Source organism: Coturnix japonica, chromosome 37 (assembly GCF_054131305.1).
Source record: "Coturnix japonica strain WE chromosome 37, WE-NBRP24, whole genome shotgun sequence".
Lineage (NCBI taxonomy): Eukaryota > Metazoa > Chordata > Aves > Galliformes > Phasianidae > Coturnix > Coturnix japonica.
In genome coordinates, this window is record NC_140699.1 from 4,877,657 (window position 1) to 4,900,824 (window position 23,168).

The 23,168-nt window shown below is 44.7% G+C and overlaps 1 protein-coding gene across 7 annotated transcripts in view; it reads right to left on the bottom strand.

The window, feature by feature from the left end:
- The window catches only part of LOC146754996 (receptor-type tyrosine-protein phosphatase T-like), a 396,275-nt gene extending 373,426 nt beyond the window's left edge, over window positions 1-22,849 (bottom strand). For 3 of the 7 annotated variants that reach the window (XM_085526589.1, XM_085526588.1, XM_085526587.1), the window contains exons 1-4: window positions 21,058-21,444; window positions 20,646-20,731; window positions 19,930-20,039; window positions 19,501-19,624 (exon numbers count right to left, since the gene is read on the bottom strand). The gene's annotated coding sequence lies outside the window, so the exon portion shown is untranslated. Of the gene's footprint in view, window positions 1-2,361; window positions 2,692-5,158; window positions 5,194-19,500; window positions 19,625-19,929; window positions 20,040-20,645; window positions 20,732-21,057; window positions 21,445-22,764 lie in introns of those variants that run through there. The other 4 variants (XM_085526583.1, XM_085526584.1, XM_085526586.1 and 1 more) reach the window with 4 other exon arrangements.
- Window positions 22,850-23,168: the final 319 nt, after the last annotated feature.

Sequence of the window (23,168 nt, forward strand, 5' to 3'; positions counted from 1 at the left end):
CTTTCTTCCCACTAAAGCCCCCTGCCACTTAAAAAGGAGAATTGCCTCAGGACAGATGTATCCCTACTGAGAAACCACTGAACACTTCCTGTCCATCCCTTAACTCATGAGTCACATCCTCTGGGGTGTCAGTCAAACACACTGAAATTAAAAGCTTTCACAGCTTGGAGAACACAGTGAAAAGGCAGAAATGTGAAAGAGTGAAGGACTGAAAATAGTTGCTCCTCAATATGATTGATTTTTAAATCCCCCGCTTCACACATATTAAGCAGCAGTCCTGCATATCCAGATGTATGTTTCAGTCAAGATGAATGGGCTCAATAAATCCAGTAAACAGGAAACTGTTGAGGACAGGTGGGCATAATTCTTTTTTCCAGCTCCAGTCTGCTAATTGATAAAGTATACGACTGTTGGCAGTTCATTTTTCTCACCCATTTACAGGAACTACAGCTACATATTCTTATGAAACTCCTCAGCAGCTTTAGACTGCAGAAGCAGGGGATGGGGGAAGCAAAACCTTGCAGTTTGATAAACATACTGGAGCTAAGTGAAGATCTAATCTGGTACTATGATGGCTGACATTTTTGCAGGGTGAGACCTTTAGACAGAATCTACATCCAGATGCTTCTGTTTTCAGAAGTGGCCAAAATACACATCCTTGTGCTTTGCCCTCCCACCCTCAGATCTGGTAGCTCACAGTGCAGGATGTGTTTGAGGACATCTTTGGTGGGATCAAAACCAGACCTCACAATAATCACATTCAAGTTAATTGCTGCTATTGTGCTTGAGCACAACATCGACTGGAAGTGTCCAAATAAGTACTTTCATTTGGTGCTGTGCAAACTTAAAATTCATTGAGAGCGTCTCCTACCAATGACTCATCTGCAGGTATGGCGAAAACAAAAGGTGCCACATGGGTTTCATTGTCACATTTTCTAAAGGGAGAATTGCCCAAGTGCAAAGACGAGACCAGCTTTCAAAAATAGTACAGCAAGATGTATCAGTGAAAACACTGTCAGCAAAGTATTTGTTTCCCAGAGCAGGCAAGGACTAACACTACAGAAGCCATCTTATAAAGAAGACTATGAAGAATAGCAGACATTCTTCCTGGCAGGATTCAGAAAATGATACGTTACTGCAATGCATGGCACAAACAGAAACGAAGAAGCACAGCCAAGATGAGATTCGGAGTCTATGTTTGCAAGGAGCTTTTACACAGTAAGGGGACATGCTTGAGATTAACAGAGAAGCTTATTAACAGTAAGCCACCTTTCTATACTTACAGAAGTATCAAATCTAATGAGCAGAGGCAATGCCACAGCAGCAGTCCACAGAAGGACCTCAAGTCCCAGGAAAGAATCCAGACTTCAAGGGGCACATGCTGAGTGTGTTCCAAAACTTAGCACTAACCCTGTCTGCTCATCCAATATTGTTCAGCAGCAGCAGCCATCACAGTAGTCTGTCTACTTGTTAAAGTTCACAGACAGCAACGGGAGAACCAAAATCAGTTTCCAGGAAGATATATTACAAAAAGAAACAAGCCCAGCAGTAAGAAAAAAAAATCCCCATCCACTGGTACTGTTGAGTACCAGTCTCCCTGCATAGATGTTAATGGGCAATAACAAGGAATTTTCATTCCCACAGACTTCATGTGTTTGAACCTCATCAAGTATACTTACAGCAACATAAGTAATGTGAAAGAAAAGGCAAACCCTGCGTTGTGACAGACATCCATGTCACCTTTCTGGTCAGGCTAACAGCTGGGCAACCAGCAAAGAAACCAGCTGGGAGGCAGCCAGGCTTGTTATCCTGCAGTAAAGATGCCATAATTTAGCAGGCACAAAGAGAAATCAGAAAGATTTATTTGAGACACTTGAGAGACCCCAGATAGTTTGTGGTAAAGGAGGAAGAAAAAAATAACTGATTTTTCAGTTCTTAAATGGAAGGGGTAAGATTGGGCCAAACACCTGCAGACATGAGCAGCAGTCACCCCTCTTCAGAGGCACAAATTAATCCACACAGAGCCCACATGCAGCAGCAGGAGATACAGCCAGAGCTCTCTAGCTCTAGAAGGAAACTGTAGATGACTAACTGAGGGCCAAATAGTATTATCATTATTCACGTTGCCTGGTATATTACGCTGTGAGCGGTCCCTTTGGTTTCAATTAGTTGTTATCCTGATGGGTGCTGACTTAATAGCAGATAAATGCCCTTCCTTGGCAAGTGCTGAAATACCACCTTACGTGTTCCTACTAGATGCCTTATTGCTTTGCAGCTCATCAGTGCACTTGAACTGATCTCAAATAGGTCTCAATGCTATACCTCTTGCTTCAGAAGCCAGCTTTTTCCAGAGATGCATACCTTGACCATCAGCAGGACCCAGAGGAGCAGCTGGCCCAGGAACAACCCCAGCACTGAAGCCGTAAAGTTCATGGATTGCTATCCCTCATCTTCTGCAAGGTACATGTTGGTGAAGTGTGGCCAGGAGGAGGAGGCTGGAGAAAACATTTTTGATGTCTCAGTTTTAAGAGAGAGATAGAGAGGTGCTGCAGTGTTAGTTACAGCAGAGCCAGTGAGCTCAGAAGCCACCCCACGTGTTTCAAAATGGAGCTGTTCTGATTTTATATATGCCCTCTGCACAGGGCTGTGTGAGGGTCAAACAATCCTAAGCAAAAATACTGAAGATAAACATAAACCTCCAGGAAGAAACATTTATAAGAATCAGCTGCTACTTTTTCATTTCATAGCTTTTTAGGAGACTTTTACTGAAGGTTTTTTCATGGCTTCAAAAAAGCATGTTAAACACAGACTGGATGCCTTGTATTTATTATGCAGCCACTCTAGCTTGCATGGGAACAAGACTTTGTTTTGCATTACATTTTTCTCCTAACATCTCCATTTGTATACAACACTAATCTTGCTCCGTAGCAGGAACAGACTGACATAATGTCTTCTAAAACTGCATGTTTTTCAATTCCAGAGAGGAAAAAAATAAGAAAAAAGAAAGACCAACTTATTATTTTCTCCTCCTCCACCCCCATCTTCAACAGACAAAGCAGTTTTCCTATGACCCCAAGGAGCACAGGCCAACAGAGAGTCATCAGCAGAGCAAGCCTGGGGGCAGCAACATTATAGAAAAAGTTGAAGCCTTTGATGAGAAGTTCCCTTTTCATCTGTAACTTTAAGCTCTATCAATTGCTCAAACTGCTTTTTTCACCTCTGATGACTTTGCTGAGCAGAATGGACTTTTCAGCACCAGAGTGCCTAGGAAGACCCCAGAGGTAAAGCTCCAGGTAATATCTTCTACACAGGAGAAAGCAAAGCATGCTCCCAGCAACACCCGCAATGGTCAGCAGGGATTGGATGGTCATGCACAGCTTGTTTTCTTCTTTCCAGCTGCTCTGTTGGGCCTACCTGACAGGTGGGTAAGAGGATTTATCTCCCCTGTGGTAAGTAGGAAAGTTACATAGGAGTTCAAATTACAAAAGTTTTGACTGTATCATGTGCCTGTTCCAGCCTAAGTCTTAAGTAGCTGTCTGACAAACAACAGGTGCTTCTGCTAGCAAAACACATGAGGAAAGATGGGAAAAACAGTCCAAGGGAAATAAGAGGGGGAAGGCTTTACATCTTATGTGCCTTCCTCAGGACTTTATTGGTTGCAGGCTCACCATTAGATGCAGACTGGCTAGATACTGGGGAAAGCAGCCTAGCTCACTATGTCCACCTTGGAGCCAGTGACTCGTATTTTTACTCATGTATTTTTTAATGACTGAGGCCAAAAAACTGCTGGTGTAGATCTAGGAGATGCCAGTGACACCAGCTGGGGACAGCTAATAGAAATGTGTCTAAGTTCGTCTGCAAGAGACCATCAGAAGCTGAGGGAATGAAGAAGAGGAAAGACACAAGTTATTCACAGCATGAACTAGGCACTTCCTACGCAGTCACTCATGGAAATAAATAGTCCCATTTTGACTCTCAGCCATTTATAATCACAGAAGAATTGAAGCCTTGTTACCTTAGAAGCTTGTAGACATTTAATCACTCTAAACCTCATCATTCTTTGAAAAAGCAGCTGACTGGCTCCTTTCCTCTTAACCAAAATGCTGAACCTTGGTCTATGCATGCATAGCTCAGTTCAGAGCAGGGAGACCCGCACAACCCCAGCAACATCCAAGCATCTTTTCTCACACAGGGCTTTGGATGACCCAGAAAAGCTTGTAAAACAAGCAGAGATTTTCCTAATTAAATGGAGAGCATCAAAAGTAATCTAAGTTCTTAGAGAAATGTTACAGTGTTTATAAAGGGAAGGTGATGCTGTTCAAACTGCTCCTGTGAGGACCATAGGAGCAGCAAGTTTCCAGCATCTAGAGTATGTTTGTCTACTAGATACTTAGTAATATATCTATGTACACTTATTAGAAGTGAAAACATATACAAGCCTTGGCAGTCTAGACACCCGCTGTGGATTTAACACATACTGCTTCTATGCCCATTTATTTTCTCACATGCCTAGAGCGCACCCAACAAAGCCCAGAAGGTTTCAAGAAAAACCTTCTAGGGTGCAATACCACTGCCATAGGCAGAGGTAGAAAATAAATGACTTCAGGTGCTTTGGGAACATTAGTGGTGCTGCAGGCAGAGAGGCAGGCAGTGGAAAATAAATACAGCTAAGCAGCGGGAAGTAGATTACTTCTGCTCCTTCAGGTTTCCCACAGGGGAAGGGGATGGGAAATACAAGGCTAGAAAGGACTCCCAGAGTTACCAACACCCCTAGTTTCCAACTGAGGAAGTTATCCTCTTTCCTTTCAAACTCTTCAGCTCTCCCTGCTAACATTGGGAAAAGCAAGCAGCGAGCTCTGGTGGAGTCCTGCACACCGGCTACCACCCACACCCCAGCTGGCAGCTCCAGGGCTGAGATATCTTGGCCAGAGAAAGGAAAAGAAAGCCTCAGGTGGAGCTCCTCTTGACTTATAAAGCTGACACAACAGAGACTTGGCTAGCTTTAGCACATCAAGCAGGCAAGTTCCAGCCATGTGTCCTGCATAGCGCAAGTCTTGCATGGTGGAGCAGGAGAGAGGAGGCACCCAGACATCTTTTTCCAACCAAACTTGTGTTAAACAGAGCTAGGTACCCACCAAAACAGCATACATACACATACCTGCATGATCTGTAGCAGCTATCCTTTGGTGCAGACCTCAGAAGGGCTGAAACAGGGCCTAGGCAGGGGTGGGTAAAGGCCACAGGTGAGGCCTCACAAAGCTGTTGGGGCAGAGGGGCCAGCGTGGCACTGGGAGGGGTCTTGCAGCCACCCTCACTCTCTGATGTCCCTCCTTTGCTCACACCAAGGAGTAGTTGGCCAACTTTTTCAAGTTAGTAGTCAGAAAAAATGCCGCCTCTAAGCATGTCCTTACCAGCTGTAGGCCCACCCTTGGGGAGGCTGTTGGAGAGCCCGGATTGCCAGCACAGTGAATGTATGGCACCTAGGAACTGTTAAATCACTCTTCATCAATGATAATCTCTGCAATTGCCTTAAACAAGAGCAGCTTTTGAACAGTCCTCACAGGATGAAAATGCACGAAGACGAATCTTTGTACACTAACAGCCTTCCTACCCACCTGCCTGCACATTCTGCATTGTGCAGGGCAATGACTGCTCCCGAGGATTCAGACTTCCCTCTCTTACGGCTTTTTAAGCCACATAATCCCACAGGAAATTTAGCTATCTTTTAAAAAGCAAAAGGAGAGAAGAGAACACAAACCTCCAGCCCTCCAGCCCTTAGAAAATAGTCCCACAGACACCTCAAAATTCCAAGATAGGGTGAGGAGAACTAATTTGTTTTTTCTTGTTTAAATCTCACACTATGACATTTTTTGCAGCTGGCAGTGTGCTCAGCACTCTTCAGCAGAGCAGCCTTTCTGCATGCTGCAGTACTACCTCTGTGTCACAGGCAAGAGAAAGGCAGAAAGAAATGCATAAGCCTCTCCCCAGTTTCCTCCCATTCTCCTAAGACCTGTGGGTGAACCATTGAACCAGTTGTTTGGAAAATTTCTGCTCCAGCAGGCTTATTCAATCATCCCAAAAAGAGACAGAGGCGAATCTTCAGCTCTCTCATTTTGAATTCACTGGGGCATTCCCCTGTGGAATGTCTCAAAGTACCGAGGGACACAGCCTCTATTTTATCATTATACCCCAACAGTAGTGAGCCCTTCCCCCTTTTCCTATTGGCTGAAGTACTTCGGGTTCACGTTCTTCTCGGTTTGCCTGTCAGCCATCACCCCCAGTAGGTACCCCCCCTTGTTTCCTTTGGTTGTACAGACTTTGCAATCTGGGTTCAGAGTTTGTTGTTTTGCCCAGATTCTTCATTAACATCATATGAAACTAAAAAAGTTTCAACTCACATTTGATTTTTAGCTTTCTTAGTGGAGATATTTTTTGAAATAACACTGTGAAAACATAGGAAATAATTTTTAAAGTAGCACTTGGCTTTTTAACGTGAATAAATTTAAAACTCCAGATTTACTTTTAACTTCTTTGCTTTTTCATTATTAACTTTCCCATATGCTGTACTCATCATAGCCTGATGTAGAAATATGAGGAAGTAATTTAATATGAAGATGGAAAAGGCTTGGATAGATAGAGCAAGTTCAGTCAGTCTGTAGAAAAAATGATCTTGCAATCCTTTCTGACAATGAAGAATGAAAGAACATCCTGGCATTTATTCTTGTCTGGGTATCTGGAAGCTACTGAGGGTCTAGCGAGATCGAAGAGAGACTTGTCAGGCACGATGCTCTCAGAAGAGAGTGGAAAGTTGTACAGCCTGCACTCCCAGGAGCAGCGTGACCCATCTTTATGCAGGATAAAGCATATCACTCTGTGCAACAGGAATCTGAACAAAGGGATCTGCAAAGTAAATGTGTTAGGTACAGCAAGCTCTGTATTTGGGGTTACTGTATTTTCATTGCATTGTGAGCACCCAGAGGTCATCTACACTTGCTCCAAATGAGCCCTGATTCCCACTGCACAGCACTAGCGGGAGGTGAAAAAGCCTCTGTGCAGGTGGAGAAGACCTTCTGTAACTCAGGAAAACAGGGCTTCATTGCACCCTGCTGCTAACACTCAGAAGCAGTGAGGCAGGTACAAGTCATATGTATTTGTAGACCAAAGGCTTTGAATTTTGTTATGAGAAAGGAAGGAAATACTCGATAAAATTCTACTTTTAAGACTACCTCTCATCCCAAAGTGGTTATCTAGCAAGCAAAAAGGTGTCTGTATTGAAATGCCAGAGCAGGCTGAATTCCTCTGCAGCTGTCAGAAAATGTTTGTTTTCTGCATAAGAAAAAGCTTAAAAGCCTCCATATGGAAGCAGGAAGACTTTTTGGCATTTAAAGAATTAGCACAGAGAAGAAATCTATGCTTCAAGATATTTCTAGGGCTGACTGCAGCAGAACTGCAGGAGGGAAAAAAAAGAAGGGAAAGCAAAGAAGAAAACAAAAGCATTAACAATATGCACATTGACAAGCTACCTGGACAGTGGAACAAAAGTATATTTGGGAGTGCCACTGCTGTGGCTAAAATAATTAAATGAATAAACTGATGTCTTAAACAGTGCTACACTAAAATGGAGCAAACACAAATTAGTGGCCGTTCAAGAATTGTACACAGAAGATGTTAATTGGAAAGGGTATTCAAGTAACGTAGCACAGCTTGTACTAAGTTGTTTAGGAAAGATATTAGTTCTTTCCTTTAGGTTTATAAAAACATACACAAGGTCTGCAGCCTAGAAGCCATAGCCCACCTATGGCTCAGTCCTTGGGGAAAAAAAAATGTGATACAAGCCTTCCAAAACTGGAGGGATTCTGAAGATCACTGTTACCAAGAATAAGATGTTACTGAGCTAGATTTGCAGCCTCAAGTGAGTCACAGAAGAGAAGCATCAGTATGCTCCAGTTGGAGCAAAAGTGTTGGCTGCTTTCACAAGAGGCTGACTCCAATCTGAAATACAACACTGCCATTCTGCAAAACGTGTTTCTCCCTTCAGTCTTGATGTGATTGCAGCGTGGTGATATTCAGATACTATGAAGCTTAATTTAAGAGTCCATTTGCAGATGGAATGTTATTTGATAATCTGCATCTGTAAGCAAGAAGTTAGAGAAAATACAATGCAGAGCCAAGTTCAGGCACTGCAAACATGCTGTAGCAGTAATATAAAGGAAAACGGGGCAGAGGAAGAGAATATCTCCCCTCAGGGGAAAAGCAGTCTTACTGATGAACGAGATAAGACGATTAATAGCTAGAAGAGAGCAGATCAAAGACTGGAAACTAAAATCAGTGTTAATATAAGCTGTCCACACAGGTGACAAAAGCTCAGATCATGGTACTAAGACCAGATCAGATAAGAAAGAAGGCAGAAAGCTAACTTGCTTTTGACCCCTCTTTAAGATGGAAGAAGAAAGAAGCCTAAATGTCAGGCTGCCACACAGAGGGCTGCAGGAAGGCTCACAAGCCATAAAATCCAATCTAAGCATGCATGCAGGTAGCATTAAGGATCTTGTCTCTGCCAGCTCATAGCCAACCCAAACAAGGGCCAGAGCTTCACTTAGGAAAAGGCTTTTCAGGATCTTTCCTGAGGACAGAAAGCATTTGAGCCTCAGGACACTGGTACGTGTGTGCTTCATCTTGTGCCCACGGGCACGCTTTAGGAAGCATGAAGACCTGCAGGGGAGGAGCAGAAAGTCTGACTCCAAAGCTGGAAAGAGATGCTACACAAAAGGCCTTGAAGCACAAATATCCTTTAAACAACAATGGTAACGTGCACTGGTCTGCTCATAGCAAATATAAACCAGAGACAGGAATTTCTTCAAGGCTACTAAGGCAGAAAGCTCTGTAAATATTATCAGATGCAACAATGCGGGTTACAGTGAAATTTTCACCTCACCGAAGACAAAATACAGAGGTATCTTCAAGGGAGAAAAAAATCAACTGTAAGACATGGAGCCCTCATACCCTTCACTGAATACCCCATTGGTATTGGAGTTTAATAGTGCTGCTGGAGCCAGATGCAGCTGCTCATTGCTCTTGAGTTTTTTACTCAAGGGGTACAAAAGCTAAGGAATTGGCTTGCCAGGTAAGCATCCCTGCTAAGTAACCCTGATTAATCTATCAAATGATGACAGTGCTCTGAAAGGATGAGCAGCGCTGCGATCTTCATGGTTCAAGGCTTCACAGTTGAATGAAATCATCTCTTGTCAGCTTTCCGCAGGCTCTGTCAACTCCACAGATACTGCATCACACAGGTTGAAATCCTGTCTCAGTTAACAAATGCCCTTGCTATCTGGGTCTAGAAGCGTGCCTGGGAAATTTTATGAATGAGGTATTACGTGCTACTACATGAGGTACTACATGCATGGGGGTACACAGAGAATGCAAGAGAAGGGCACCAGTATCTGGAGAAACAGAATATTGAAAGCAGCCTGCAAAAAAGAGAAATCAAAGGTCTACTGAAGGGGAAAACAGGACGACATGGCACATGGGGTGGGCTTGCAAAGAAACCACTAACTCCCATCACTGCTGGATTTCCTCTCCACAGGTGGCACAGCCCTAAGCAGAACATCTGTATAGGTTGGTGACTTGTGACTGGTCGTGAACACCCAGTGCTACCTGAGCAGATGTAGGAAAAGAAGAAAGCCAACAGGGAAAGATATGAACAGAGACTATCTGGCTGGACTGCATCAGATACAGAGCTCTAAATCTGCTGAGAGCCAGAAAGTCTGTTCTCCCTTTTAGCCTACACAGATGTTTTCGTTAAGGTATTAGGTACAGCTCATTATAACAGCATCAAGATGTTTGATCGAGCATTACTGTTTATGGCAGAGAAAGAGCACTAGCTAACAGGGAAATTGGAGGCTCTTTTTCAAATATGCTGTGACTAGCAAATTTTAGCAACCTATGCTGCGAAAACCCTATTTTTTATTGAGGGAACAACATGACCCCATTGTGACAGTATAGGTGTTTACCCGTTTTGCCTGGACTGCAGACACAAAAACAGCTTTCTGTACAACAGCACTTATTGTATTTCAGATTGTTCCAAGACGCCTTTTAGCAGACATACTGCTAATGCTGGAGATGCTAGATACACTGAGGTACAGCAAGGAATCAGTTAGCTGTAGCTCTTAGATATCCCATAGCCAATAGAGAAACACTGCCAACAGGACCCTGCTCTAGGCTCTCTGATGCACTGATGCTAACGGCAGTTTATCGAGATGATATGCCGAGTCTCCAGAGCAGTTCCCAGGTCCCCAGTTTTCCTCCTTTCTTGTGAGTCAGTTTACAAAAGCTTATTGCATTTACAGCTTTGATGAGCTCTGTGCATTCGTGAGAGCACAAATTAAATATTGCTTCAGCATATATGGGGATGTACAAAACCCCTTTGGTACACTGATGTTTTACCTCCACTCTTGCTGGAGGATTACATTTCCACCTCTCAGATACCTTCCTTCCGAGACCATACACATTGCACTAGGAACTCATTCCTGGATCTACAGCAACTTGTAATGTGTATGTAAGGAGAGACATCTGCTGTGGGGGCTCTCAGCCTAGCCCCTTCATGTGGTGAAGTGGTATCAGCCCTATACCAGCCCACACAGGAGCCCCCAGGTGCAGCCAAAATGATGCTCCCTGACGTCCCTTCCTATTCTGGTACTGAACCACCTTACAGCCTCTCTCCCCTGGGCCCCTTTCCTCAGCCCACACAGACACTGGCCAGCACAGAGAGCTCATGGACCTGTGGAAGCAATGTTTCTGCACCAGCTGATCCATGGGCAGCACTTGCTCATATGAAGAGCCTCCTCCTGCAGCCCTGTGCAGACAGCTGGGAGCTGTCACCCTTTGCCTTGCGAAGGCCTAAAACAGACGAAGTCTATTTGCTGCTGTAGCATCACTGAAGTAGCAGAATCCTCAGCAGGGTGATGGGAAAGCAAACAGTGAACTGATGGGCAGGACATCCACAGCCTCTCAGGGCTCTGTGTGAGATGCCTACTTTGTTGTCTCGAGGGAGGCGTGCTGCCTGAGGAGCCCATCTTATAAGAAAGCTGTATTTTTAAAAGCTATTTAAAAAAAAAAAAGTCTTTCTAAAAAGAATGAGGGATCAGTGAAGTACAAAAAAAGGAGCTGTAATGAAAAGTGCATGAAAAAAACGGGATAGTAAGGAACAGAGAAACTATGCAAGCTCATTGGAGGTTGCTTTTCTTACCACATGTGAGTCTCCCATGGTTTGTTAGTAGAACCTATACCTGCAAGCAGGCACGGAGAAAGCCCACTGTTGTTAACACTGGGTAACCTCTTCACCTGTACTTGAGTTAGATGAGACTTCACACCAAGAACAAAAGAGAAATACCTTTTTGGCACAGCACAGCCGTGCACTTGCATGTCTTGCCTGCAGCCAAAATGTCAAGCACGGCTGCAATAGGCAACCTCTAAGATCACCTTACCTTGAAATCTGGTTTCCTGAAAAATAGGGGGGCAAAATTTACCAGATGCTTTGTCAGATACTCGCTAAAATAACATCATCTCACAATTGTCAAATGCCCACGGACTGAAAGGGTGAGCAGCAAACTCAGCTGGCTCTATTAAGAACCTTATGGAATTTTTGCGTGAGTTTGTTCTACTGAAAATAGGGCTTTAGTTATGCTTGGAAGGAGGTGAAGATATTGTTGTTTCTGCGTTTCATGTGGAAGAGCCTGAAGCACACCCAGTGACACTGCATTTCACTTACCTTTAAGCTCTGAATCTACCTCTGGGGACCATAAAGTTCATGCTGAGAAACAAAAACAGCAGAAGAAAGGCACTTCTGAGACAACATCAGAATATTTGAGAAACTCGATGGGGAGGCAGAGAGCACAGGAGTTTGCCATGCAGTCCTCTTGTCAGGAGTCTTTCAGAGAGGGGTGGATCTAGCAAATTAATGTTACTGGGATGATAAAGTTTCTATCACACTGGGAATGAAAAGGAAATCGCCCAGTAACAAAAACAGAGATGGAAAAAGATGCTAAGAGAACTTCACTGCAGCACTTTGCTTTCCTGTAATGCTTTCCCCTTGTCTCTGTGCTGGTTTCTTTTGATCTGTGGGTCTTCCTTTGTGTCAGCTCACAGTGGGCTGCCAGGAGGCTCAGAGAGTGGAGCAAAACAATTGGTTTGTGTGCAGGCTGGGAGGAGGTGGCAAGGTGGTTTCCAGGGACTGGCACAGCGAGAGAAAGAGTTGCCTTGGCCTTTCTCTGCTGGCATCCCAGTGCTGCCATAGCAGAAAAACTTTGAACCAGAAGGTGTGCCAGCAATGCCCATGCTGTAGATCTGGCCAGCTTGGAAAGCACCAAGTAGGCTGGCAAAGTGTTTGTGCCATCTCCTTGGCATCATTGCCAAAACAGTAACGCAGAACCTAAAACTGGTGATGCTTCAGAAAAGAGAGAACAGCAACAGCCCACCGAATCTGTCTTCAGAGCACGGGAAGCCATACCCAAAATTCTGCTCCAGCTGACATCGCAAAGGGAAGCTTCATGTCTCTCTTCAACTCCTAACGCCCCACACAGGGAGAAGGAAGGGAGGCTGCTGCCCATCCCTATGAGCCTTGGCCTTTTGCCTAAGTGTCACAGTGCTGCAGAGGGAAGAAGGACCTTTCCCAAAATGAACTTTCTTATTATCACTATGACTTTTTAGAAATAAGCCAGTGGTTTCTGCTGAGAAATATTGCACTTTTTGTTAGTCAATAAGAAAGGCAATTGAAATCCCATTGCAGCCTCCAGCATGTAACACTCTGAAGGTTAGCTTCAAATGTTTCCCAGTGCAGAATTAACCAGAACATACATCATCGCTTTTACAGGCAGCATCATTTCTGATATCTCCAAAGATAACAGTATGGATCAGGGGGATTATCGTGGCATTAGCTGCTCTGATTACCTTCCCTACAGTTTAATAACAAGAGCACTTAGACTGTAGGTGTATCAACAGAGTTTTAGATTTGCGAGCAAGGAAAGTTGGGGGTTATTAGCAGGACAAGAGGAAAGAAAAGGTCACGCACTGCAATGTGCCTCTCAGGATGCAGCTGACATATTCAGTGGGGCAGGGAAGTGATTTTTCACTACAGCGTCATGAGTATTTTGACGAGAAGCAGTAAGGACTTTGAAGATCCATCTTGTCACATCCGGGCTGCTTTGGCTGCAAACTTAACCCATTAGAAAATAAGGCAACCACATTTGGCAACATCACCGCCTTTTAAAAACCTTACCTACGCTCTGCACACAGTTCACTTTGCTCCTGTTTATCTGCCTCTGTCTACAGTGACAATCCTGGATTGCACTGGTTTTATTTTAATCAGGAAGCAGACATTACTTCCCTGGGAATAAAAAGCCAGAAGATGGGGTCTCTGAAAAATGGTGTCTACTAGCTCCACTATCACTCCTCCTGCCCGACACCTTCCCCAAGGAGCTTCACTGCTCTCCCCAGAGGAACCACAGAATCACAGAATGACCCGGGTTGGAAGGGACCTCGAGGATCATGTAGTTCCAACCCCCCTGCCTAACAGGGCCACCAAACATACACATTTACTAGATCAGGTTGCCCAGGGCCCCGTCCAACCTGGTCTTGAACACCTCCAAGGATGGGGCAAGGAACCAACTGGTTGGTATTTTACTGTGGAAAACAGAGGGGTTGCTGAAGAACCTTAGAGCTAAAATTACAAGCTACCAATGAGATTAAACATTTTTCCCAGGCGCACTTACCAGAGATAATATAGAATAAGTTTACATTTCTATTGTTCCTGCTCTCTCTGCTTGTTAAAGTGCAGAAGACAATCCGTGGTCGCTTATTTTGTATCTAAGCAACTGTCAGACTCTATATCTACTAATAAGAAAGGGTATAATTATATGCTGCTATTTTAATTAGCAGCAGATGCCTATGTTTATGAAGTAAAATGTAAGATTTTCTGAAGTGCAGTCTTGCTTATATGCAAATTGCAAGAGCACTTTCATGGGTTTTTAAAGCTTTTAGTGGGCTCGGGCAGCTCAAGTGGGGAAGGGCACGGGGTTCACACAACACACTGTTGGTGCTTCAGTGCTTTGCTGCCCCAAAGGCCTGTTTGGGAAAGCTGTGAGGTGAGGGCAGATCAGTGCCTGCAGTGCCCTTCCGACACCACCAGCACTGGAGCAAAGCAGGTGGCTGCCCTGAGCCAAAGGGCAAAAGCTGCCTGCTTTGGGCACCTGCTATATGCCCTGGAGACGCAGCTGCAAAGCAGCTGAGATGGGGAAGAATCCTTAACGTCAATTCTTGATCTCATTGAGGTGCTTCAGCAGCACATATTGATGCAATGCAGCATTTCTTTTCAGAAGAAATAACAGCAGGACTATTGCTGAGGGGCTCTGCATGTAAGAGCAGTCGAGAGCACCAACAAAACAAAATGAAACCCCGTCTCCATGCAAACATGTGCAGGCACAGTATATAAATGAGAATAACCTTGTCCAGGATAGAAAATACTTGTTAGATGAGACTCTAATTTCTGTTATTCTGTATTTTTAGTCTTGTTTCCATAGAAACAGCACTTGTGATGATACTGTCCTGCAAGGTAGCAAATGGATATACATAAGTGTATGTTCGTATATGCATTCCCTCCTACCTCCTGAAGCTTTGAATGTATTTGCCAGCAAAGTTGGAAGTTCCACGGATAGCCAGATGCAACCAGTTCTGGGAGAGCATCTGGGTAAGGAAGAAGTGATTGTGCAGTTCCCCAGCCAAAGAAATCTCATCAGAGGGCAGAGAGCCTGCCAAGAGGGGAACAAGAGGTGGGCCATGCCATTACTGCCGCATCTCCTTGAGCCTCTGTAGCAAAGCTCATCCTCGCATGGACACCAGCCTTACTGTCAGCCGTGAGCCACATGTCCATGGGAAATCTGCTCCCATGTCTGGAAATCAAGACTCCCGTTCAGACGCTGGGAAAGTGCAAGAATCCCATGTGAAGGCTCGGCGCACCAACATAAAAACTGATGTCCGTCTTCCTTCTTTGCCCATCTTTTGGGGTCTCTTGCCTTGCTATGCGTGCAATTCACAGATAAAAGGTGGAGCAGCCAACCAAATTTGGCCCATTTCTTCAGCAAAATCCACTGTGCTACCTCTCATGGCCTTACATGCCAGATAAAGGACAGGTCAGATCACCTATCTAAATTAGAGAGAAATGCTGATTGTCTGCACTCATATTTCTCATTCTAGAAAGTTACTGAATCCTTTAGCATACCTTTATATTCCTAGATCTTACACCCCTCTGTAGTGGGTGTTATTCCAATCACAAGACTTAAGTTACACAAGACTGCACCCTAGCAGGCAGCAAGGGCTTGCAAGCACACAGCCCTTGCCTTTGTCTTCTCTTCCTGCACTTTCTAATCCCTAATCCACCCTCTGTGAGAGTTGGCAGCCACGGCTGTGCTTGCTGCAGTGCAGGCTGGCAGCAGAGACTCACGCCAGATGCTTTCCCACAGAGCCTGGGTTTGCTCTCGCTCTCACTCCTCAGTTGTCAGTTCTCACTGAAGGTCACCCCAACAGAAAATGTCTGTTTGTGCTTGGCCTTCACGCACGTGGTGTTGAGGCAGCGCTCCTTTAGCAGGTACTGCTACGCGCACATATGGAGCAGAGGAAGCTGGCGGAGTGATTAAGCTGCATTAAAATGATCTCGGTATCCCATAGTTTTCTGAATAAAATATAATAAGCAAATTCCATTCTGAAATCCATTTAGGGGAAGAAATATGTTTGCGTGGGTCAAGAAGAGCTTGTCAGTCTTGTGTGAAAAGATGAGTAACTTTTGAAATGTTTTCTTCAGGAATCTGAGGAACAAAAGAAGGAAAGTGATCATCTGATCATCAAGCGACGGCTGAGATCCAGAACAGCTAAAAAACCTTGAAGAAGCATGTTTGTTCCCCTTTCTCAGGACATACTTTTATCGTATTATTAAAACTGGTTGTTAATAAACAGTAACAGTTACTCCGTTGTGTTCTTAAATTTGTATATAGGTGTTTGTTGCAGAACGGCAGGAGAAAAGCAGACGACCACACCTGTCATTGACATATGATCAGCGAATCTCATTTAACCCTTGGCTGCGTGTACCTTTATAATATGGATAATTAGCTCATACATATTGCAAAAGTGCAGCTCATCATTGGTTCCCAATTACATACTATCCCCGAGTATCTTAACAGCTTGTTGTTATCAACTGAAAGCTACTCCCTTGCTGAGTTCCCAGAACCATGGCTAGTTTCTCACCATCCCAAGGCATCTTGTTATTCTTGCTGTCCTTGCAGGTGTTATAGCTGCTTGCCTAGCTGCACCGTGATTACAACCCTTCTCAGCTAACTAGCTGTAAAAAACACTCTCTACAGAAAGGGAAAAACAAGACTAAAAGAGAAAAGCAGCAGTGAAAGCGAAAAGAAAGATTAAAGAGAAAAGCAGCAGTGAATAGGAAAAGCAAGACTAAAAGGGAAAAGCGAGACTAAAAGGGAAAAGCGAGACAAAAAGGGAAAAGCGAGACAAAAAGGGAAAAGCGAGACAAAAAGGGAAAAGCGAGACAAAAAGGGAAAAGCGAGACTAAAAGGGAAAAGCGAGACTAAAAGGGAAAAGCGAGACTAAAAGGGAAAAGCAGCCGTGAAAGGGAAAAGCGAGACTAAAAGGGAAAAGCAGCCGTGAAAGGGAAAAGCAGCCGTGAAAGGGAAAAGCAGCCGTGAAAGGGAAAAGCAGCCGTGAAAGGGAAAAGCAGCCGTGAAAGGGAAAAGCAGCCGTGAAAGGGAAAAGCAGCCGTGAAAGGGAAAAGCAGCCGTGAAAGGGAAAAGCAGCCGTGAAAGGGAAAAGCAGCCGTGAAAGGGAAAAGCAGCCGTGAAAGGGAAAAGCAGCAGTGAAAGGGAAAAGCAGCAGTGAAAGGGAAAAGCAGCAGTGAAAGGGAAAAGCAAGACTAAAAGGGAAAAGCAAGACTAAAAGAGAAAAGCGGCAGTGAAAGGGAAAAGCGGCAGTGAAAGGGAAAAGCGGCAGTGAAAGGGAAAAGCGGCAGTGAAAGGGAAAAGCGGCAGTGAAAGGGAAAAGCGGCAGTGAAAGGGAAAAGCGGCAGTGAAAGGGAAAAGCAGCAGTGAAAGGGAAAAGCAGCAGTGAAAGGGAAAGACAGCAGTGAAAGGGAAAAGCAGCAGTGAAAGGGAAAAGCAGCAGTGAAAGGGAAAAGCAGCAGTGAAAGGGAAAAGCAGCAGTGAAAGGGAAAAGCAGCAGTGAAAGGGAAAAGCAGCAGTGAAAGGGAAAAGCAGCAGTGAAAGGGAAAAGAAGCAGAGAAAGGGAAAAGCGAGACTGAAAGAAAAAAGCGAGACTAAAAGGGAAAAGCGAGACTAAAAGGGAAAAGCGAGACTAAAAGGGAAAAGCGAGACTAAAAGGGAAAAGCGAGACTAAAAGGGAAAAGCGAGACTAAAAGGGAAAAGCAGCAGTGAAAGGGAAAAGCGAGACTAAAAGGGAAAAGCGAGACTAAAAGGGAAAAGCGAGACTAAAAGGGAAAAGCGAGACTAAAAGGGAAAAGCAGCAGTGAAAGGGAAAAGCGAGACTAAAAGGGAAAAGCGAGACTAAAAGGGAAAAGCGAGACTAAAAGGGAAAAGCGAGACTAAAAGGGAAAAGCAGCAGTGAAAGGGAAAAGCAGCAGTGAAAGGGAAAAGCAGCAGTGAAAGGGAAAAGCAGCAGTGAAAGGGAAAAGCAGCAGTGAAAGGGAAAAGCAGCAGTGAAAGGGAAAAGCAGCAGTGAAAGGGAAAAGCAGCAGTGAAAGGGAAAAGCAGCAGTGAAAGGGAAAAGCAGCAGTGAAAGGGAAAAGCAGCAGTGAAAGGGAAAAGCAGCAGTGAAAGGGAAAAGCAGCAGTGAAAGGGAAAAGCAGCAGTGAAAGGGAAAAGCAGCAGTGAAAGGGAAAAGCAGCAGTGAAAGGGAAAAGCAGCAGTGAAAGGGAAAAGCAGCAGTGAAAGGGAAAAGCAGCAGTGAAAGGGAAAAGCAGCAGTGAAAGGGAAAAGCAGCAGTGAAAGGGAAAAGCAGCAGTGAAAGGGAAAAGCAGCAGTGAAAGGGAAAAGCAGCAGTGAAAGGGAAAAGCAGCAGTGAAAGGGAAAAGCAGCAGTGAAAGGGAAAAGCAGCAGTGAAAGGGAAAAGCAGCAGTGAAAGGGAAAAGCAGCAGTGAAAGGGAAAAGCAAGACTAAAAGGGAAAAGCAAGACTGAAAGGGAAAAACAGCAGTGAAAGGGAAAAGCAAGACTAAAAGGGAAAGCAAGACTAAACGAGAAGAGCAAGACTAAAAGGGAAAATCAGCAGTCAAAGGGAAAAGCAGCAGGGAAAGTGAAAAGACAGACTAAAAGGGAAAACCAAGACTAAAAGGGAAAAGCAGCAGTGAAAGGGTGAAGCAAGAATAAAAGGGAAAAGCAAGACTGAAAGGGAAAAGCAAGACTGAAAGGGAAAAGCAAGGCTGAAAGGGAAAAGCAAGACTGAAAGGGAAAAGCAAGACTGAAAGGGAAAAGCAAGACTGAAAGGGAAAAGCAAGACTGAAAGGGAAAAGCAAGACTGAAAGGGAAAAGCAAGACTGAAAGGGAAAAGCAAGACTGAAAGGGAAAAGCAAGACTGAAAGGGAAAAGCAAGACTGAAAGGGAAAAGCAGTTGTGAAAGGGAAAATCCACAATGAAAGGGAAAAGCAAGACTAAAATGGAAAATCAGGACTGAAAGGGAAAAGCAAGACTAAAATGGAAAAGCAAGACTAAATGGGAAAAGCAAGACTAAAAAGGAAAAGCAAGACTAAAAGGGAAAAGCAGCAGGGAAAGGGAAAAGCAGCAGTGAAAGGGAATAGCAAAACTGAAAGGGAAAAGCAAGACTAAAAGTGAAAAGCAGCAGTGAAAGGGAAAAGCAGCAGTGAAAGGGAAAAGCAGCAGTGAAAGGGAAAAGCAGCAGTGAAAGGGAAAAGCAGCAGTGAAAGGGAAAAGCAGCAGTGAAAGGGAAAAGCAGCAGTGAAAGGGAAAAGCAGCCCTGAAAGGGAAAAGCAGCCCTGAAAGGGAAAAGCAGCCGCGAAAGGGAAAAGGAGACCTGAAAGGGAAAGGAACAGCATAAAGCAACACTGATAGGGAAAAGAAGTACAAAAAGGGCAAAGCACTGAAAGAGAAAATGAGCCCTGAAAGGGAAAGCATCAAAGCAAGGGAAAAGAAGCGCGGAAAGGTAAAAGGAACAAGCACAGGGAGCAGGCAGGTAGGCACAGCAAAGCAGTAAGCAAAGACCAATCTCTCAGAGGGGGCCTGCTAACAGGAAGCCCAGCTATTGCCCTCCCAAAGAAACTCCACCATTTTGACAGCCAAAACAGAAACTACGGTTTCGGTTCTCATGACTCTTCCCTGCGCTCCCAAATAAATGGTTTCGTGACATCCTCTACCACACTGCAACTGCTCAGAATAATCAAAATTATATCATTCATGACATAAGAAACTCACTTTTGCCTGGTGGCAACGACAGTCCATTCCCATCCTGTCCCTCCATGTAATGAACATTGCATTTGGCCTTCTAACAGCCTCCTGGATGAATCCACCAAGAGCAAGGAAGCACCCTGCCCTTACTCTGAAGAGAGAAAGAAAGCAAGGTTCATGGAAACAGGCACACAAGGCTCACAACAAGACACGGTGCTCCAGATCATGACAGAGATAGGACTACCACAGTGCCCGAACATGATTTACCACTAAAGGAAACATCTGGGGGCACTTCACAACTTCAGCACAAGCTGTAATGGCTCAGCATATTTAGCTTTCTTATCGTTCAGCTGGAGAACGAGATACTCCGAAGTATCAGTCAGCAAGCACTCGGATGATCCTGCCCTCTGGTTTTTATGATGACAGACATCATTACTGCCACCTCTGACACCTTACCAGGAGATGCTTCCATTTATTAGCCTGGTCTTGATTCCTTCCATCAGCAGCTGCTCCTAAACTGACCTCCATTCATACAGTGATACCATCAAATTCCAGCACGAGCTGACCTGCAAGACAGAGAAGAGAAAGCAGGATGGCAACAAACACTGACATAGCACAATCTAATATTCTTGAACAGCCGCAAATGAGACAAAACAGGAGATAAGTGCATCTGCAGCAACACCCCAGTTCATAAAGAAATGCAACTCCAGCCTGGCCTCAGCAGCCCTTATATATTTCTTACACATTTGATTAAGCCAACTGCAATTTGAACCAGAAGAATTCACAGTCTCTTGCAAATGTCACCGTAAAGCAGAATAGGACACAGCAAAAGAAAAAAAAAAAAAAAAAGAAAAAAAAAAAAAAAAGAAATATAAAGAAAAAAGCAAGCCAAAAACCAGGGAATCAAAGTTTAAAAAACCACAGAAAACAAATAGAAAAAAAACACATACTATCTGTAACAGCAGAAAGACTAGCACAGTGTGAATATACTACAAAGGTAAGGAAAGAATGGCTCACCCACCACTGAGGATGGAAGTGCACAGAACAAACTCCACAGAGGAGAAACCATCAAAAACAATTCCACCCAGGGGCAGTCAGCCTTCAAAAATGAGCTGTAAGAGAGGTGCAGCCAGGCTCCATCCCTTCCAGTCACTCAGCTGCATTGCCCTCACCTGCACTAACCAGGGCTGACCAGGTCCCTTCCCTAGGTGATAATCAGTGGCTCAGACTGTGATTCAACAGTTCTCATACAGCGTATCTAAAGAAAAATAACAAAGCATAGATGAAAAACACAACAACAAATAAACCATGAAGGATTTTAGGAAATAACACAGAATTAAAAAAAAATAATAATAATAATAAAAGCAAAGAAAAAATAATAGACCAAACAAAAGAAAAAAACTAAGACAAGGAAAAACAGAAAAAAACTTATAAAAAAAACAAAAAACTAAATACAAAAAACAAAAAAAAAAAACACGACATAGAAAACACCAAATAGGAAAGAAAACCATAGAGCTGCAAAGGAAAAAAAAATAACACAGCAAAGCAAAGCACAGATGATAAAAAATAACAAGGAAAACACACCTCCCTGACATGACATCTTGCCTCCTGAGCAGGTCACAGTGTCCCTCACTCAGATGTAGAGCAGGGAGGAAGCTGAGACCCCATGTGTTCCTTGCTGCACACTCCCATCTAAAAGGTCCATATGCTCCTTGGGAAGCACAATGCCACCTGGGGAAAAGAGAAAGCAGGAACAGGACATGCAGGCGGCTATCACCCAGCAGAAGGCCAGATCCTTCCATCTGTTATCCGCTCCTCTTTTTAGTCCTAATAGGGCCCCGAGGATACAGAAATAGCAGTGCTTAGCAGAAGGACTCGGAGAAGGACCGGTAGAAACTGTCAGGAGGACAACTGGCATCGTGTGGACACAAACAGGCTGTTGGTGCAAGGAAAAAAACGGCACCTGAGCATTTCACCAAACAGGTTCCCTCCTTTCTGTCTTCCTGCAAAGATACAAGGATAAAAACCTCATTTCCTCTGAGCAACAATTGGAAACAAGACCAGAAAATTATTAATTCAAAGGCACTTCTAGGAGATGTATAACAGAGTCCTTCCCAGTTACACGAGCTTACGCTGTGGCCTTTGGAGAAACAAGCTGCCTTTGTGGTCCTGAGGGTTCCTTTTTGTCATCTGTTGAGCACAGAAAGAGAGCTTTTCTTGTACAAATCTATGCCCTGTGTACCTTTCTCCATCCCAAAACCTAGAGTTGCGGTGCAGACACTGGATGCTGACCAGAGCAGTAAAAGAACAGAAGAGGGGAAAAGCAGATACAGGTAAGACACCTAAAGGAAAGGAAAAGAGCAGAAGAGAAGGAAGGATACGGTTAAGAACAAAGGACAGAAGATGGAAAGTGCTATAGAGGATTTGACTGGACATGAGCAGATCAGAGCTACACCAAGGTGTGGCTTCTCCCTGTGTCCCTGTCCACCACTGGCAACATCCCCCAATGACAGGGATGATGCTGCCCCAGCAGCTGATGGGGTTGTGGTCTGGGGTTACGTTCTATGCAGAGCCTCCACAACCTGCAACAGACCTCCAGTTCCCTGACACTTCTTTTTTTTCCAGGTGTCTGCACACAAGGAACAGGTGTTCCCCATGCCCTGCATACTGGTAATTAGTGTGGGCAATTACTGTGTGGGAATTGGGGGAGGGAAATTCAGGGGTGGGATAGTGAGGAGGAATTGGAGGTGGCTGGGAAATTGTTTGGGTGGGATTGTAGAGATCAGATATGACTGCTAGGATGGGGAATATTTGGTTGGAAATACTGTCATTTCTATTACTCATTGCTTTGTGTGATAAGTTATTAAATGCTTTATGTTCCCTCTGCTACATCTCTGCTTGCAGTCATTTGTGCAGTGACAAAGGTCCTCAGCTCTACATGCCCACCTCCAAGGTAGGATGGAGCACCACAGATGGCAGTGTTCCACAGCTGCCACCAGCAGCCCCAGCTCGTCCCTCCACACCTGAGGTGTGAGTGGCTGTGAGAGGAATGAATGTCTCTGTGGAAGTGCAGCTCATTCCTCCCCTCTGATGGGGGCAGAAGGCATCTGCATTTCCCTCATGGCTCTTATTTCCTGTGTTACTGTGGGAAATGAGCTGAGCCACTGTGCCTCCCTACTATGGCAAGCTCTGCAGCTCTGCCACTGTCTTTATACTCACCTGTTCCTGTGTGTAATGCTCCACACTTGGACCCTGCAGAGCCCAAAGGCCTCCTTGGTTGCTGTTACTCACCTGGACATTGAGGGTGCTGTGTCTCCAGTCTGTACCTGCTTCCAGGTGGCACTTGCAAGACACTGCGAGTCCACCTGGTTGGAACTGCAGTCAACAAACACAAATGTGAAAGAAATAAGAAAGGATTCTTTCATTTCACAGACTTTCATCTCCATTGAAAGATGTTCTGCTGTGCAGCACAGCTGGGAGCATTTCATATGTGCAAAAAAGGGGGATAGGCCCTGGCTGTGCCGGGCCCCCTTCCGGCCCAGGCCCCAAAGCAGCCCCGACTGTGCTGGGTTCCCCTCTCATCTGGGCCCTGCAGTGGCCTCAGCTGTGCCTGGTCCCCCTCTGCTCTGGGCCCTGAGCTGGCCCCAGCTGTGCCTGGTCCTCCTCCATCCTGGGCCCCAAGGCCCTGCCTCTGC